Source organism: Arachis hypogaea, chromosome 14 (assembly GCF_003086295.3).
Source record: "Arachis hypogaea cultivar Tifrunner chromosome 14, arahy.Tifrunner.gnm2.J5K5, whole genome shotgun sequence".
Taxonomy (NCBI): domain Eukaryota; kingdom Viridiplantae; phylum Streptophyta; class Magnoliopsida; order Fabales; family Fabaceae; genus Arachis; species Arachis hypogaea.
This window is the reverse complement of record NC_092049.1, coordinates 12,054,363-12,067,552: the sequence shown is the minus strand read 5'-3', so window position 1 is coordinate 12,067,552 and position 13,190 is coordinate 12,054,363.

Sequence of the window (13,190 nt, the reverse complement as noted above, 5' to 3'; positions counted from 1 at the left end):
TTTTATTACCTTTTCATTTATATGTAGGCCAGATTTCAGAAGTTGTCGTAATCTGTAAAATATGTTGTATAGTAGTTTTTCAAAGTGATTTGTTGGGTATTTTTCATAAATATGCTTTTAATTTGTTACTTTTTTATTTTTTTTGTATACTTAGTTAGTTGGTTTCTTGGTTAAAAGTCTCAGTCTTAGATTCTAATCATACCATTATATGCTAATAGGAGGTTTTTAGCAACCCAGCAATATTGGCCCTACGAAAAAGAACGGATTTTTAGATTTTGCCTTTTCAATAACCAGGTAACCAAATATATTATAGAATATTATATCATGCATGTTAACCGATTAAATAGGTGGGTTAAATCCTTAACTTCGAATTTAGATTTGTTTTTAATTCATATTCAGTTAGTGGTCTTTTCTACTTTTCTCCTCTTGATAGTTTCTTTTTCCTGTTAGATAAGTTTGATTAACTAAACCCTGAGTTTCTGATCTTTCTAATTTGAAATGGGTGTAGACTACAACAACTCTAAAAAAATTAGTTTTGATAAATTATCAATGTGCATTCAAAATAAATAATATAATGTTTACTAATCATACATATATTGATACTGACTTTAAAAATTCAGCATTTATTAATACGTGAAAAGATGATTCGAAATTTATGTACATGATTTGGTTTCAGATCCATCAAGATAATAGCAATTTCTTTTTCATTGTTTCTTTCAAAACTTCAGTATTTTTTCTTAGACATTCAAAAAGATCTCATATGTATTAGTTACTTAGTTATCTATTTTTGTGATGCTCATTATAATGCCAGTTTATTTACGTGATTATTGTTCTCTTGTGTTGCTCAGTTGGTAATAATGGTAGATTTAAAGATATATATACCTCTCTTTGCTAAATAATTACGTAAAATTATGTGAAACATTTTTAGCATGTTTTGTTAGACATGAATTAACTTTAGGAAGAAATTTGAATATAGGGTGACAGAGCTCTTCCCCCAACTTCTGTTTCAACTCATGGCGACTGGCGAGGGATTAGGGCCAATGTTCTATGTCATTGACGAGCTAGATAATTGTTTAGTGTTGGAGGTGATAAGAAAGAATGATCAATTGTTGATAACTGACACCTCATTTGAACAGATTACATCTTTCTATTTTATCAATAGAGGGGCATCTGTTCAATTTAGGTATGTTGGTTTCGGAATTTTTTTTATCTCATTGTGGAATAAGGACAACCAGCCCATCCAAATTTACTTTGATCCTGACTGCTATGTGCCTGAGCTAATGGACCCAAAGACACTTGATAATGTATCAAGAGTGTTCCACATAAAGTATGCCAGGATTGATGAGGACTCATCAGCTGATGTGATGGTTCTATCTGGGTCTGAACCATCTGATGATCAGTTTTCATCAGACGGTGATGAAAACAATGATCAAGATGAGACACTGGTAGGGGATAATCCGCATAATCTGATAGATTTGTCTAGTGGAAGCAGTTTATCATTGGAGGTCAACGAACAAAGTAACGTGACAAACGAATTGTCTGATCATAGGTAATGTTAGATGTAACTTTTTTTTCCTTGTGTTTTGGATTTTAATATCATGGGATAGCTTGCTATTTTTTATTGTGGTGACTAACATATTTAAATTATTCTGAATTAGATACGCTCCAGAGGTTTATTATGAAAAGATCATCACAGTTTCGGATCTGGGTCAATCTAGATTGGTAACTTGATCTCAAAAGAGTCATTTCTTTTATTTTTTTCTTCTTGCAAGCTTATTGAATATTCTTCCTAAATCTGTTATTCATTGTGTATGAAAATACTATGTTTATGTTAACTATGAATTATTCATTGCAGTATCTGACTTCGAAATTTGTTGCGTATCTTAAACTATTCGGAGATGGTTCGATTTGGACGATCACTGGTCCAGATTTCAATGTAGAGAAGAATGTGTTATTTTTCCACTTACTGAAAAGTGGAGGAAGAGGTGGAGAATAGAAGTTTGGGGTCGGGTGGAGTGAATGTTGTCGAGTATACAATTTAAAGGAGGGGGACAACATTACCTTGAAACTCAACTCGATACCTAACCGCCAGATAGAGTTGTCGATTCAGCGATGTTAGGCCTCCTATATATAACTGTTTAATAGACATTTTGAACTATATGTTAAGTTGTTTTGGACATATTTTGTTTTTTGATTAATGAACAAATTTATATATGTTGTAAATATTTTGTTTTGGTATCAATAAGTATCTTGATGTTATGTGTTTTTAAGATTATACGTAATAGTAAATTACATCTTTATTGGACTTCTTTTTTCTATTTTTTTAGTGTCTAACAATTGTTATTATATTTTATTATCTTTTATTATCTTAGAAAATATAGTATACTATTTATTAACATATTGAATAATTGTTGTATTCTATCATTTTATTTTAATATAGTGATAATTTTACAATTATCCAAATTTAATACAACATATCTATTTTTATAGAATACATTTTAGTTATATTCTTAATATTTTTCTTTTAAAATTATTTAAATTTCGTAAACCCGTGCATTTCACGGGTTATCACGCTAGTATTAACCATATATAATAACATGGGAACTAATACGTATAATTAAGAATGTTATGGGTTAAAGCACCAATTATTGGTTTATGTAGCGGTGAAAATCTTCAATGCCATCCGGCGTTATGATTATCATGCATGTTCCTGGATCGCTTAGTTGTTGGAAAATAATCCACAGTAAGATGCCTCCACATGTATATATAATATAATGACGACAAATATTAGGTAATCACTTTTTTTTTCTTTTATTTGAGCTACCAAGAACACTGGAACAAGCTTGAAGCTAAGGCAAAGGATTTTCAACAACCAAATATGGTCCTGTACCATTATTATTATTTCACTAATTTTGTTTCTCCTATACAAATATGTTAATGTTGCAAGTGTGAGAAGTGTTGAAATTAGTCCCACATCAAAGAAAGTAAGAAAGAGTGAAGAGTTATATAAGATGAGAGACTCATTAACTTACTACCTTAAAGTTTTGAGTTGGATGTGGTGTTTTCTCATCTTATGTTCTCTCACGGACGAATACTCGTGGTGGAGAACCTAGTGTGAGGAGTGTTAAAATTAGTCTCACATGAAAGAAAGTAAGGAAGAGTGAGGAGTTTATAAGATGAGTTTTGAGTTGGATGTGGTGTTTTTTCATCTTATGTTCTCTTGCTTGATTCCTCCCCAAAGTCTTTCTAGTAATCGAAAACTCTCCATGGTGACCCAACAAAATATATATGGAGAAGATTGATGCCTCTTGAGTGGATTTGAACTCCCAATTGAATTTAGAGAAAGATGTCTCTATTAATTCTTCAAATGTAACGACCCACAATATTCAAAGAAAGTATCACATTATACATGAACTCTGTTTCAAACCATTGGCAAGTTATATTATATGTTGTTTTTCCAAGTTTCAAAATGATTTCAGTGACTGAGGAGACTTGCAAGGAGCCAATATTATACATATTATCCTTTCATCTTCACTTCTTTCACTCATTTAATGATTTTCATAATTTAAATCATCAAGCGTCATTTGAACAAGTTTGACCTATATTTTTGCCTAAAATTTTAAATATTCTAAAGTGAATAATTAATAAAATAATAAAAAATGAGAAACGAATAATTTTTCATATCGATAATATTATTATGTGTGTAATTCAGTGCTCGTTCTTAAATGTTTTTTACTTAATACTTCACTCTTTGTTAATTAAACAAATATTTATTCTCCAATAATTATATTTTATTTTAATAATTTATATTTAAAATTTAAGATTAGGATTTATGATATTTAATTTTGTATTTTTTTATCTTTAATAGTAAGTTAATTTTGAAAATCGCTACACTATTTTTTTTTAAATCGTTGTAGTATTGTACAAAGCTTTGTTGTTGTTGTTGTTATTGTTGTTGTTGTCGCATTCGGTAATGTTTTAATAATAATTAAACATTTATTTTATTTTATTGGTTCTACAGCAACATGTTTATTTTAGATTAGACATGATATCTCTTTACCTAACTAATGTGAGAATTAGAAGGTGAGATTTGAGGGTGAAGAAGGTTAGAATAAAAAATAGCATACTTTTTGAATAGATGTAACATGACGACAGATGGAGCGATGGCGTGGATTGTTGTTGTTCAGTTGTTGTTGAAGAAACAACCAAAACAAAAGATATTTATACTATGATTTTGCTAAGTGGATTCCATTTTGGTATTGTTGAAAGGATAATAAAATCAGCACCACTTTCATAAAGTTCTGTCAAAAATGTTACTATATCCATAAAATCCTTTTAGTGAAGTGTGTTCAAAAGAGAAAAAGAGACTCAAAATATAATTTAACACACCGCCGACCTAGTAGGATGACATCAACTCAACAAAGATATTTCTTATATTTGCTTTTAGAATATCATCCTAGTTATTTTTAAAACAAAAGTATTCTAAATTAATATTAATTCAATAAACTAATTAAAAATTATTCAATAGCTAAAAAGATAAACATAAAAAAATAAAAACCAAAAATAATAATAAAAACAATATTTAAAAGTGAATCAGAATAAAACTAATTTAAAATTTATTATTTAGAATATAAAATTTTAATATTTAAAATTTAAAATTTTAGAATTAAAGATTTAAGATTTAGGATGGTTGAAAGTATCAGGTGACTAACCACGATTAGTGACTAGTGACGGTGAATAAAATTATAATATTAAGATGAATGGAAAGATGTGAAAAAAAGGTAAAAGAATATTTTTAAAAAAAATGTGAATAAGTGAATTTATTTGTTTGTTGACTAAAATGGATTGATTAGATAGTTGGCTCTTAGCATGGATTGATTTGGTTAATTATTAAAGAAAGAATATGCAATACATTTTTTTCTGGAATTTGTCTATGAATTGTGAAGTAGTGGAAGTCTTTTGTGGCCTTTTTAATCTTGAGATTTATTTCATCAATAAAACGTATGCAACTTGGAGCAACACCTGAATATCAATCAAGAAAAAGTGTTGTGCCACAAAAACGGAAATTGAATAGATTTGCGATTCATTTTTTCTGGAAGAAATAATATCTCTACATGATTCGTTGTTTCAAGGAATGTGCTCTTTTTTATTTTTATATGCAATTTGGCTATCTTATTCCTTATCTAGTGATAGTGGGGAATGAATGAAGAATCCTTTGATCAATCTGGGAATTAAGTACAAAATATTATGATTAGACACATCAAAGAGAAAAAACATAAGCAAGTTGGATAGGTTTAGTAGTTAATTCATTAGTCCGCTTAAGTAAATGTTGGAGTTTTGAATTTCATTTTATACATGTAATAATTCATTGACTAGCAGTAAATCCTTAAATAGAATTTCAATATATGACGAATTAGTCATTAACGTACTGAATTAAAAAACACCTTAAAAAACCGAAAAAAAACAAAAAAATATTATCTCATAAAACAATAGTTAAATATCTATTTTTAAAATATATATAAAATTTAAATTTTTAATATATTTATCGTGTACTTATTAAAATTAAAAATTTTAAAATTTCTAATAGTAATAATTTTTAACATTGACACATATATATTAGCTAAATTCAAAATTCACAATTTTTTGTTTTGTCCTCTGCAACCCCAAACGAGCAGGCAAACAAGGAATCTAGCATTTCCTGAATGGTATGACTTTAATTATCTCCATCTAATTCCAACTACCAAACATTTGAAATTGACCTTTTACAATAATTTTTGTGAAGCATACTTTTAAGCAGAGCTAAACAAGCATTGCGCAAGTGAGGAATGTTTAATTGATTTGGATAAACAATACGTGTTTCTTTTAAAATAATTGGTTAAGTTTAAACTAATTGTGGGCTCCATTACATAAAATTTAGAGGGTTAATTATTTTCTACTAACAATGTGACTAGTACACTCAACTTTTGTTAGATGCTCTTTCTTTTTAATTCACTTTTCTCTTTCTCAATCACTCACTTCTCCATTTTGAAAGGCCTTGTTAGTTTTTATTTTTTAAAATCGTTAGAAATTCATTAGTCTTTATTTTAGTAAATTATGTAGCATCATCACCTAATCTAGTAATGATAGATAGTAAATTAAGCAGGAAAATTGGTGTGATTGTGAGCATGATCATTCATAGATCATAATCTTGGTGTGTGTGGTGATCCTGTAAGGTTTCAAATCGACGACAGTGTATGGCATTTTGCAATTGGATTTGAACTATTTTGAAACTCAACTTATTGCATTCACTTTAGGGAACATAATATAAGATAATGTAACTCTTCGGGGGCCCTATTTTTCTCCTAAGAATATAAATTCACACCATAGTGCGATCTATGAACACCCAATACACAAAGATATAACATATCTTTGATATCCAGATTATCCACCCACTTTTCCTTGTCCACATACATTATGGTAAATTTCTAATTGTGTTACTTAATTTTCCTAAACTATTAGTTTATGCATTTAATTACTTTTTCTATATTTGGTCAAAGTTCTAATATGCTGGATTCCTCATTTAAAAAAGTAAAAAGTGCTATATCTTTACCTAAGCAGATATACGTTTGGCTTGCTGCTTCTTTCTTCTTTGCATTTCTTTTTATCGATATAGCTAAGTTTTAGTTAAAAATTACAAAAACGATCGATATAGCATAACATTTTTTATACATAATATAAAATTTTTTGCACACAATACAACTCGATATAGCACAAAAACTTGTTATACATAACACAATTTTTGCTGCACTCTCATAAATTGTTTCTGCCGTTGTTTTTTTTATATACTAATTTTCTATTTTTTATCTAATAATTTTGTGGAGTTCTAATGATACTTGTTATTATTTTATATGCATTTTATTAGTTGGGTGAGTAGGTATGGGATACTTTAAAGATTTCTGTATTACTTATTACAAATGTGTTGTGTATTAAAATTTTTGTGTTTAGTAGTTTTGTAGAAAAAGAAGAAGATGATGATAATAATGATAATAATGATAACTAAGAAGGATAGATAAGAAAGAAGAGAAGAAATCAAACAAAAAAAAGAAGTCGAATTGATGATAATGAAGGAAAAGAAAAAAGAAAAACAAGGAGAAGAATTTAATATTGGTTAAAAAAGAATTTAATTTTGATGCACTTTAAATGTAAAATCATTTTACACGTGCATCCAATCGTATAATATCATATTAGCAAAAATAACAATTTTTTATATTCCCCGCATAAATGGTTATTCAAAGAGAACGGTTATAAAAATGCTAACGTTTTTGTTGAAATATTTTATCAGTTTTATTAGAGAATTAATATTTTTTTCAGCCAATAAATCAAAGAGTTTAATTTTGATGCACTAACAGTGTAAACAATCACATCTGTTCTTTTAGATGATCATTCACGCGGTTAATGTAAAAAGTAGTTATTTTTACTGATTTGACGTTACGTAATTAAATACACGTATAAAACTACTTTACAGATAGATAGTGCATCAAAATTAAATTTAAAATTTTCAAAAATTTAAATTTATATATCTAAATACAAAAGAATTGCACATTTTAATATCAAAATTAAGAAGCCAACATTTTCTTTCAGCCATCAAATTGCATGTCCGGAATTTACATTTTAAAATTCGCACCTCCAAAATTATAAATCCAATTTTACAAACATACACAAAAGCTGCAAAGTCCATCCCTATCTCAGTTTATAGTTTCTTGGCTGATATTAAATCATAGAAGTTGACTTTATCAATTGATAGGATACAACAAAATTAAAAATAAAATGCGAGTTGATTCAATTAGGAATTGATGTGAATAAGTACAAATAAGCCACAAGCGAATTCCACTATACTTTATATGTATATTATCAAAGAAAAGAAATAAGAAATCCACTAATACTGACATATGATCTACGCAACCTTAGCCCTCAAACATGGCTCTTTTGGTGGCCCATTGATCGAGTTCAAATCATCACTGTTTAGTTCAAAAGGATTTTATTTTATAACGAAACGCAATATAATGTTAATAGAAAGTTCCAATTTTTATTTGTGTAATGGAAGTTGCCATCATATTCTGTTGTGTTTTGTTTTGCTTTATTTTATTTTATTTCTTCTGCACTACACATAGGCAAGTTTAATTTCATGATAATTTGTGGGGAATGGGAATTATTTACACGTCATATGGATAGGATACAATAATACTTGCAGATGAATTGACATAACACAAGCAAAAAACATTAATAAAAAGAGTAAAAAATATCTAGTAAAGAATAATTTGACTTATTTGAGAGCGTAAAGAATAATTTGACTTATTTGATGGATAATTTTTAATCTGCATATAGTATTTTTAAACTAATTCATATTGTTATATCCAATAATAAGGTCCCCAACATGTAGATTATAGTAATAATTTATTAAAAAAGTTGGTAATATAAGTTTACATCTTCAAATAATATTTTAGTCTAACACAGTATTTATACAATTGTTAAAAATATAATTATTTATGTATTTTTTTTGTCAATTTAAATTTTTGAGAAAAATTATTTCATAATATGGTATCAGAATTTTGATAACCGAAAAATCTATAATTCTCTCCTATTATCCCCTAAAAGAAAAAAAAGTTTAATTACTCTTTTGGTTTCTATAGTTTTACCAAATTTTTAATTAGGTCTCTATACTTTTTTTTCTTTTCAATTGGGTTTCTATAGGTTATTTTTTTTTTCAATTTAGTCCCTACCGTGACAAAATCGTTTGAAATAGCAGAATATTCTGTAAAAGAAATCGAATATTCTCATGATTGGATTAAAATACCTAATTAATGACACCTCTATTTTTTAAAATACCAAAAATACCCCAAAATCAAAGAATCCTAACAAGCCCTAAGTTATTATTCTTCTAAATTCCCAATTGGATTTCTCCTCCGTTGCACTCTGCTGCCGTTTTCCGTGGCATCGTCGTCGTTCGTTGCTGGGTGGTTATTGTCCCTCTGCATCGTCCACGGGTCCATAGGTGCTCTGCTCTGCTCCGTTCATCCGCCTTGTCCATTGCATCGCCTCGCTGCGCTTCGCGGTGCCTTGCCTCAAATCGCTGCTCCTCGGCCCCGTTTATAGTAGGATATGTGTGTTGCAATGCCTTTTTTCTTAGATGTAACTTGAGTAATTTGTGTAAACCTCGAGTAATTAGTAAATAATTAACCAATAAATTAATTATTATTCAAAAAAATTAGAAAATTAAATTTTATAGTTTAAAAAAATAAAAATAATTAAAATATGAACTTTAACACTAATTTTAAAGATTTGGCCTAGAATTAGACCGAACGGGTTAAACCAGTTGGACTAGGTCCAAACTGAACCCATGGCTCATCATATAAATACCAAACTCAGCCAATCTTTCTTCCTCATGGGCCTCATTCCATGAGGAACGCTGAATCAAGTGGGGAGGGGCTGAACATGGAGCTCAAACCCTAACTCCAACTTCAAATTCAATTATCTTTCAATCCGGAGTTCCGATTGGCGCACTGTTTGTGGCCACACGACTACCGCAATGAGCTCTACAAAACTCACCGTACAATTTAGTTGATAAGTCACATTTTCTCACCCAGCTGCTCCTCCTATAATTTCAAAAATTCTTGAGCCTTGGTGTTGAGATTTCGTTGAATCTTAATGTTTAGAAGCAAATTAATATTGAGATATTGCTGAGTCTTGCTCCAATTTTACGTTAGCAAGGTAAGACAACGCTTCGTTTCAGTCGTCGTGGTCGACGGAAAAGAAAGAAATGAATGAATGTTTTTTTGGGAAAATGTATAAGAATACACCTACCGAGACGGAAGCCAAAAGTTCTCTTTTCGGTAATTACTAAGGATAGCACTCTATTTTATTTAAGTAAGCTCATCTACCATTACTGGCAGTAAAGCCTCCATCCAGTAGATCTTAAGCTAGGATAGGCCGGTGAGTGAGAATTCTGCTCATTGCAGTCACCTCCGGAGTTCTTCACACCTGGATAACTTTTTTGTTAAGGCCCCAGCTCTTAGCCCGATTCAAATGCCGCTGATGCGTAACACATCTTTTGTGTCCTTGAGCATATAGGACACAGCGCCGTCTACATACATTCATACTCTAACCTTTGTGACAAATATGTGGTATAGTGAAATCCCTATTGATTGAGTAATGTTTATTGGTATTAGATGTGAATTATGGGTTTTGAGGCATATTGATGGAAATTGGAGGATAATTAGTGGTGTCGGTAAGCTAAATTTTGGGTCGCGGTAACTGAATTTCTGTTTGGTGCACTATTTGGGGCTGTGAACATTTGCAAAACGGTGATAACTTGTGGTGTTCTGAGTTAGGGAGGAATCGACCAAGGTATAGTTTTGGTTTCTCGTAGATAATATATATGCTTTCTTTGTACGCAAGTAAATGTTATTCCGGAGCGTTGCACTTTTAATTTTTCGCTTTTGTTTTAACTATTCTTCAAGACTCTTCGAATATTATATTCCTTCAATTATATTATGTATGTATATTTTATTTTAGATATCGTAATATCACACCACTTCTATTTTATGACTTAAACGTAAAACCCTATGTGATAGGGTGTTACAGCTTGCAATGGATGCAATTGTTAAAATGATTGGAATTATGTTAATTTATACAAGTATTCCGAGTAAACGTTATCCAAGTATGTTTTTGCTTGCAAGTGTTGGTGGAGATGTTGATGTGTGCTATTGCTTTCAGTTTAACCGTTCTATAGAAAGTGATAGGACACCGAAAATGAAAATTGAGAAGTAGCTAAAGAACACAGTGTAGTCAAGTCTCAAGAGTGAAAGGAAACAATTAAAAAGTAAACTCATTGTTAAGAGTCATGCTGATCTCTTCAGTTTTATTTTATGTTATTTTAAAAATATGATTTTTTGTACAAATCTTTGTCTGATAAAAAATTAGTTTTGATTATGAGTTTTGCCTATATTAATTAGTTGTTGAATTTTAGTTTTTATTGTGCTAAAAAATTTTGATTATGAGTTTTGATTATGTATTTTGTCTATAATTAATTAATTATGTTAGAAATAAGAGAAGAGGTGAGGTTGGGGATAGGGTGTTTGATTAAATGCCTTTGAAAGAGTTGACTTGAACGGAAAAGGTTGATGGTTTTTCTGTGTTAAAAGAAAGTGTAAATTAGTAAATTTACATTTTATAAACATTTTTTTAATGTTTACTGTTAATAAGGACTTAATTACAAATTCTAATATGGTATAGAAATTCAATTGTAAAGAAAAAAAAAATATAGAAACCTAATTAAAAATTTGGTAAAACTATAAAAAATGACAAAGTAATTTGACCAAGAAAAAACAAAGCATAAAACAAATAAAAAGAGAAAAAGAATAGTTATGCCCAAAATTCGAACAAATCTAAAAAAAAAAATTATTATTTAAAAAATGAATTAGAGATATAATTATTTATATATTTTTTATTAATTTAAATTAAAAAAATAATTTTATGATGATCATATTTATGTTTTAATTCTTATATAATCTAATCCTTTTTTTTCTATAAGTCTTCATAGTTTAATTTCCTACAATTTGAATAATTTTGATCTTTATAAAATTAAAATAAAATATATTGAACTTATGGATCTATTCGTTTTCAAAAATAAAACAGAGAAAACTTTTATATAGAAATAAAAATGTGATAACTAAGGCTATAAAAATCTTGAAAGACCAATAATAGTTAATTTCAAGGATCAAAAACAAATTTTGGACATTATTATCGTCATGGCTTTTAGAGATATCCATTGGTATTACTTGAATTTAATTTTGAAGATCTTCAAGCGATTGGTGCTGTGATGTGTTAATAGATTAATTTTATGCTAAATTATTAAATTCAAATGGGTGCAACCGTGAAAACAGTGCATAAATATTTTAGTTCAATACGAAGTAGTATAAATTTTTTAAAGACAAATGCTAAGAAGTAGGGGCAATACTTTTTAGTAGAAGAAAAATAAAGAGTTAATTAATGTTGATTCAAATACAAAAGTTGAGTTATTTAGTTAAATTTTTATAATTTTATTAAATTTTCAATTAAGTCTTTATATATTTTTTTAATTAGTTTTATATATTATATGTTTATTTGAGTGTCATTATTTTGATAACAAAAGATCTTTTTTAAATAAAAAAAATTATTTTTTAGTGTGTTTGATAGATTTTTAGTAGTAAAAATAAAAGTACTAGAAAAATAAAAAAATATCCTTTTTGAAAAGTTACAATTTACATCTTTTTTTTTTAAATTAAAGATATTTTTTCTTTAAAAAAAGATGTTTTTCATGTAATAAATAAACAAAAAAGTACTTTTATATTATTAAATCCAAACATAAAATTACTTTTACTTTTTCATAAGATCTTTTAAAAAAAGACAACTCAAAAATAGATCTTTTCTTCACCCAAACAAACCCTATATCAGATTTTGTAATTAAATCTCTTGCGTGATAAAAATATTGGAATTAATAGAATATTCAAAACAAATATACATAATATTTGACTGAATATTTTATTTTATTTAATAAAATATTTAGTTTGTGATAGTATACTTATTTTAAAAATTTAATATGGTATAAGGATCTAATTAAAAAATAAAAAATTTTAATTAAAATTTTAATAAAATTATCGATGGAGTAATTAAATCAATACAAAATAAATATAAAAAATATTAATCGGCTAATATTTTTTTATGAGCGTGGCAATAAACAAATTCAATATTTTGAAGTCAAATTTAATAAAAGATCAGATAATTTGGTGATCTTGTGTTAAAGTAAAAGTAATAAAAAAGAGTAAGGAAATAAAATTTTGATTGAGTGATAGATATAAGGTTGATATTACAATTTGAATTTGTATATACCTGAATAAAAATGGGCTCACAACAAAGTATAATGTTAATTAATTTTGGTTGATTGAGTAGTCAAATTATTCGTTTATTTAAGTAAGTGTTAAGATTCGAATTTCGTTTTGTGTATGCAATAATCCACTGTTTAAGTAAGTGTTGGGAGATTCTAATTCGACCTTGTGTGTGTAATAATTTATATTGGTCAACGACAAACTTTTAAATATATAGTAGTTAATGATAGGCTTTTAAATGGAACTCAGATATACAACAGATTAATCTTTAACCTGTCAAAATAGTAG